The sequence below is a fragment of the Pyrgilauda ruficollis genome, unplaced genomic scaffold, assembly GCF_017590135.1.
Source record: "Pyrgilauda ruficollis isolate IOZ18807 unplaced genomic scaffold, ASM1759013v1 scaffold136, whole genome shotgun sequence".
Taxonomy (NCBI): Eukaryota; Metazoa; Chordata; class Aves; order Passeriformes; family Passeridae; genus Pyrgilauda; species Pyrgilauda ruficollis.
The window spans coordinates 958,293-964,992 of record NW_024512099.1 but is presented as its reverse complement, the minus strand read 5'-3'; positions in this window follow the sequence as shown (position 1 = coordinate 964,992).

The following is a 6,700-nucleotide window of genomic DNA, read 5'->3' as shown; positions in this document are numbered from 1 at the left end:
AAGAAGGGATGAAAATCTCCACTGAGAACAGCTGGCTAATTTTTGCTCTTTATTTATAACAACTCAGGTCAACATCTGATTTCTGGCAAGCAAAGCCCCAACATCTGCAGGAGGAGAGGCCTCTGCACCCTCCAGCTTGCTGGAATTTTCCAGCTAATGGGAGATATTTCCCCAGTTAATGACAGGGGAGGGGGTGACCAGGTGGTATTGAATTTGTGGGGTGCCCAGACGAAGGAAGGAATGATGAATCTGACTCCATACTCTCAGAAGGCTAATTTATTAGTTTAAGAAATATTATATTAAAGAATACTATACTAAACTATACTAAAGAATACAGAAAGGATACAGACAGAATGCTAAAAAGAGAATAATGAAAACTCGTGACTCTCTCCAGAGTCTGACACAGCTTGGCACTGATTGGCCAAAGATTGAAAATAATTCACACCAGAATCCAATGAAACAATCACCTGTGGGTAAACAATCTCCAAACACATTGCAAAGCAGCAAAACACAGGAGAAGCAAATTACATAATATTGTTTTTCTTTTCATCTGAGGCTTCTCAGCTTCCCAGGAGAAAAATCCTGGGCAAAGGGATTTTTCCAGAAAATATGAATGTGACATGGTGGTCATTTTTTGGAAGCATGGCTGGGTGTCACAGGGCAAGTGATGGAGGGAAAACCCAACCTGGTGCAGAGGTGGACTCCACAATCATGCTGCAAGGTGCCAGGTTTTCTTTCTGGGTCTGCTTTAAGGAGCAGGAGCCTCCTAATCTCACGCTGGATGTGTCCAGTTTGCTCCCTGATGTGTGGGAAGGCTCTGATGTCACCCCCATGTCCCCAGTGACCTACAAAGATCTACCACCAGTCCAGAAACACTGATATCATGGTTTTCTCAGCAGAAAAGCCCCAAGAGCTTGGTGCAGCAGGTCAGTAAAGCTGTTTGTCCCCACACCTGGGGAGGACAAGGTCCAGTGCTGGCTTCTCCATTTCCTTCTTAAGGGCTGGTCCTTCACCTCCCTACCCTGAGGATTTGACCCCAAGTGCTTCCAAAAGTCATTTTCTAGCTGATCAGCATGACACAAGACAGCTGGGATGCACCCAGGGAAGCTGCAGGGCACTGACTGCTTTTCCACTGGTATTCACAGGGCTGGCACTGGGGGTGAGGAACAAAAGCATCAGGACCAACCTCACCTTCAACTGGATTATTAGACTGATTTAAACCAATCAGTTGAAATTATGATTAATGATTTTAATTTGATTAAATTAATTGTCATCAAGGTGAAATCCCCAGACAGAGGCGTGGGAAGGCCCAAAATTAGTTAAACCCCAAATTAGTTAAAATCAGTCTGAGAGGCTCACTGGAGCAGTGATCTGGCAGTCCTAAGCCCCCCAAAACCCTCCTCATCCTCAAAGCCCAACCCCCAAACAAAGGGAGCCAGTTCCTGACTGGGGAACCCACAGGAAGGAGGCATTGCAAGGGTTAAGGCTCTTGGCAGCATTTCAGTGGCACGCTGCAATAAAATATTTCATGGCATTTTTACGATATTGTGCAACGGGATTTCCAAACCTCGGAAGAAAACTCTGCGTTAAAGCTGAGCAGAGCCAGCCCAGCAGGTGAGGAGGGTTTATCTCCTTCCCCTCCTCTCCCAGCCCTCCCTCCACCAGCAGCTCTTGCTCCCCGTGCCCTGGGCCAGCCCAGCTTCCCTGGTGCTTCCCAGCACATCTGTGCTGGCTTTGTGAGCCTGCCACATATTTGCACCGTGAGCACATCTTGCATGTTGCTACAAACAGCCCCCAATAAACACCCAGGCCGAGCGTGGCTGGATATTGCAGCGTGTTAAAACACCCTCCATCCCCATCCACGGCCTCCTGACGGATAAATAAAATAAAAAAATAACATCTCCTCTTCAAATGGCATTGTGAAAATGGCATCTGCCCTTGAGATGGGGTGCTGTTGTCCATCAGGCTGGCTCTGGGTCAGAGAGCACCCAGGCTGTGTGAGCATCCTGGGGAGGAGCACTTTGCCCAGACACAGGGCAGGGGGTGGCTCAGGACCTGGGGGTTGTTCTGATCATCTCCTCTCACTGCTCCAGAAATGATGTTCCCTTTTGAATGTGCCGGAGAAGCAGAAAATTTGACTGCAGTTCCAAGGTAAATTTGGGCAGGAGTGTTTCTGCTTCTCAGGGGTCAGAGAACTCCTTACAGCATGCAGGATCTTTAATCCCCAAAGCTGGCTGGTGCAAAAGGCCTCTTTACTTCCCCCAAGTAAGATCTTCCTTCCCCATTTCAACCCTTCTGGTAACAACATGGGGCAGGAATGTGCTTTTATAGCCCAGGCAGCAAGGAGCTTCCTCTGTAATCACTTTATTCCAGGAACTGGCACTCTGAGAAACACCCCAAACATCACAAAGCTTGGCAGAAAATTGTACAAATTGGCAACACTGCATTCAGAGTGAGGCAAGCTAAGAAAAGCCTAATCCAATCTTATGCTTTAGAGTTACAGCATCGTGGAAAGACTGCCTGGGGTGGCTGGGGAAGAAAGGCTTGTCCCAGCGTGGGATGGGTCCAGGTTCTCAGCAGAGATTCACAGAGGAAGCCCCAGTGTTTGAACTTCTGCAGGCAGAGACATCTCCTGCCATGGCTGATTTGTCTGATCAAACAGAGCAAATCCCTCTCTCTGATCCTGCTGATGGCTCTAAATTGCTTTAACCATTGTGAAATGAGCCACACAATACATTTTCAATGTAAGCAATTTTCCTTTTTTTCCTCCTCAACAGCTCCTTGGCCTGACTTCAGCAGGAGGTTGAGCTCCCTTGGAAGGTGCTGCTGAGGAACTGGTGTGCGTGCAGACTCACCTGAATTGCTTGCACTCTTTTCTTTCCTCCTCTGGATTACTAAAATGCCTTTTTTTTTTTTTTACACTGTGCCCAGAGATTCCTTGCTGTGGGTGCTGCAGACACTCACAGGAAGGCACCTTTGTTTGGAAGGGTGTAATTACAGCCTCATTAGGCAAGAGGGTGACCTGAATGGGGTCAGATGCCACAGTGGGGCTGGACACCTCCTCTGGAGGCGTCTGGCTCTTCCCAAAACAGGCTCCCCCTTGGCTGCCCGATGGAAAATGCTGGGAGTTGTCACCCCTCCCATAAATCCTGGTTGTTCCAGCCTCTCCTTCTCTGCAGCTCCACTTCTCTGAGCCCAACAACTCCATGGGTAGAAGCAGCAAGAAAAGTTGTGTCTTGAATTGTGAGAATGCACCAGCACAGGTTACTCTGAGAGTTTTCTTCACCCCTTCCAGTTTTCAGGATCCTAGTGCCCTTAGATTTGATATTTTTTACATTATTTTTAGAATGGGTCAAACCTGGTAAAAATTTCAATGCCAAAACTTTGAGTGAAATTAAAATGGCAGCATTTGTCAGCCACAATGAATTTTTTTTTTGCTGCTGGGAAAGATATTATTTGAAAGCTCAAAATTCCCTCATAGTGTGAATTTTCCAGTCAAATGGTTCCTAATTCAAATTTTTCATGAAATGTCAAGGGAAAAATAAATCCTAGCCATACCTAGCTATATTTCCCTTAAAATGCTGAATGTCTCTGCTTTTCAAGTAAAATTTGAGGAAAGAGTCTGTGATTGGAAAATCCTGGAGGAATGTTCTGCTGGAAAACACCATCCTCCCTGGCAGAGGAGCTTCCCAAAGTGACACCTCAGACTCCTCACAAGCCAAAGGACATTTCCCTGGGAGCTGGTGGTGGAACCTGGGCATTATCCTGCTCACACACACAAATCCTGGGTACCTGTGGGTGTCATGGGGGCTAAAGCATCTTGGTGCTCCTCCATCCTGAGCATGATCTGCCTCTCGCTCTGGGATCTCCCATGGAGTCTTTTGGTGAAGCTCTACCAGAGCTTCAGGTTCTACCAGAACCTCTCCAGGTCCTGGAGAATTTGGATGGAAAGCAGGAGCCCTGCAAAGGGACAGGCTGGAGCTCAGCTGCAGCAGGGACGATGCTGGCTGGTGACAGAAGGTGACAAATGTAAAGGAAACAAGAAAAACCCATGGCTTGGAGGGAAGAGAAGGTTTTTACAAGTGATAGGAAGGTAGGAGGGGAAGTTGTGTCTCCTTTGAAGCAGCTGTGGCTCCACCACTGGGCGAGTTCACACTCACCATGAGGGATCACAACTGATGTCCCTTTCCTGCAGTCCCAGTGAGAAATGCAGAACTGTTCCCTTTTTGCCTGTGGATTTATCCAGGCTCCCCCCAGCACCTCACAGAGTGCCCAGCATCACCTCCCAGTGCTTTTCCTTCCAACATGAGCTTCTGATGCCCAGCTGGGGCTCCCAGAGCACCTGCAGCTCACCTTGAACACTTCTTCCCTCAAGGATCCTTGCAAAGCATCTGCTGGTGGCAGCAGCTTTCCTGGGAGAGCTGAGGCTGTGCCTGGACACCTCTCTGGGCCAGCTGCTCTCGATGGCATCAGAACTTGGATTGCATCAATTCGTGTGGCATTGCCCAACTGAAACCCTGCTCCCCGAGGGAGGCTCAGCTTCATTGACTGTGCTTGTTAATAAATATTGTATTATTGGCAGCCAGATGGTCCAGGGACGGGCAGTTTTCATTCATTTCACTGATATCCCTCAGTGGAAAATTATTTCTGCTTATCTTTCGTCCTCACAGGCTTCAGCTGGAGCAAAGTGTTGGGAGCAGCACCCTCCAGCACAGGCAAAGTCACCAGGAGGCAGTGCCTGGATGGCAAACAGATGTGAGGGGGTGTCTGTGCTGGGATCAATTAAAACAGCTTCATGGGATGGCTGGGGGAGTGGGAAGAGGTGGTGGCTCCTTCCTGCCAAGCCTGGAGAGCACCTGGAGTGGTGCTGCTGGAAGGGCTTTGCTCCTTGCTCCTTTTGTTTCTCTGCTCCTGACTTCTGGGATGGCACTCCAAGAGCTTGCAGAGGGTGATCAGGACACAGAGCCCCCAGAAGCATCACCCTCCTCCCTGCTGGGCAGCCCTTCAGCTCTGGGAGCTCTGGGAGCTCTCATCCTGCCCCTTGAGACACAGAGGAGGGTGGGGCAGGACCACGGGGGCATCCTGCCAGCACAGCTCTGTAGCTATGATATTTTATTAAAAATCCTTTGCTGGGATTTTTCCCCTCCTGAGAAGCTGAGGAGCCTCAAGAGAGAAATGTAAACAATAACTGTGTGCTGCTGTGGAATGCAACAGGTGCATCTTCCACTGGTCCATGTGGATTGTTTTCCACTGATGACCAACCACAGCCACCTGTGCCAAGGCTGTGAGCAGTCACAGGGTTTTTGTTATGTATTCTATTCTATTCTATTCTATTCTATTCTATTCTATTCTATTCTATTCTTGTTCTTTGTAGCCTCCTGATCTCTCTGTTCTCTCTGTTCTTTTAGTGTAGTTTTAATGTAGCATTTTAGTATAATATTAACATAATAAATCAGCCTTCTGAAATGGAATCCAGCCTTGTGTCTCCACACACAGAGAGTTCACAGCAACACAGCTCTGCCCAAAGTGGGCAGCTGCCACACATCTCCTGATGGACAGCCCCCCAAAGCCTGGGGAACCCTCTGGACAGGCATCAGGAATCTAACATCCCTGGATGGTTTGGATCCTGCTCGGCATTGCTGGGGTTTGTGGTGCCCTGGGGAGGTTTTGGGAAGTGCATCTCCCCAAAATAAAGCAGGCATTTCTAAGATGTGCACCCTGTCTTGGGCACAGATTTGCAAATTTGGAAATTGCTCAGTGCAGGCAGTAGAGGAAGGCCAGGACAATGAAAGGGGATTGTTTGGGGACCTCAGTGAAGTGCTTAAAACACCTCAAGGCATTCTCACAAGGATTCACTCACGAGGTGAGCTGAATCCTCTCTGATAGCCCTCAGCCCCCCATGATGGCATTTTTGGGACGTTGGATGACTCAAGGCAGTTTGTGATTTGCTGTGGAGGCTTTCACTCCGTGCCCAGCGCAGCGATCTGGCTGAGCTCAGCAGAGGGATCCCGTTTCCCCCACAGCCCTCTCTGCTCAGCCTGTGCTTTTCCAGACCCTACAGCCCCAGGCTCCAGCCACCCCCTGCCCTTTCCACCACTCATGGGAGCCTGGGGCACATCTTTGTGTCAGCAGCATCACTCTCTCCCGGCACAAAACCTTCACTGCTTGCCCATCATGTTTCACTGCTTTGCCCAAGCCTCAAGCAGCTCATCCTTCCAAAATTTGCCTCTTGGATAAAGTTCCCCTTTCTCCTGGGACCATCTGATGAGGAGAGCTGTACAAAAGAGGTTTCTGTGAAAGAAATCAGCTCCAGGTTCAGTTGAAACTTTGGTAAACCCAGGTTTAAGCTTGGTAAACTCAGGTTTAAGCCTGCTTAGACTCAGGCAGCTCATCCTGGGTGAGGCTCCTCATGTGTCTGGACCAGCCCAGGGTCATGCCAGGGACCTGCTGGAGGATGGAGCAGCTGAGCCCTGGTTTATTTTATTTTATTTTATTTTATTTTATTTTATTTTATTTTATTTTATTTTATTTTATTTTATTTTATTTTATTTTATTTTATTTTATTTTATTTTATTTTATTTTATTTTATTTTATTTTATTTTATTTTATTTTATTTTATTTTATTTTATTTTATTTTATTTTAATGATTTTGTTTTATTTTATTTTTATTTTATTTTACTTTTATATTTTATTTTATTTT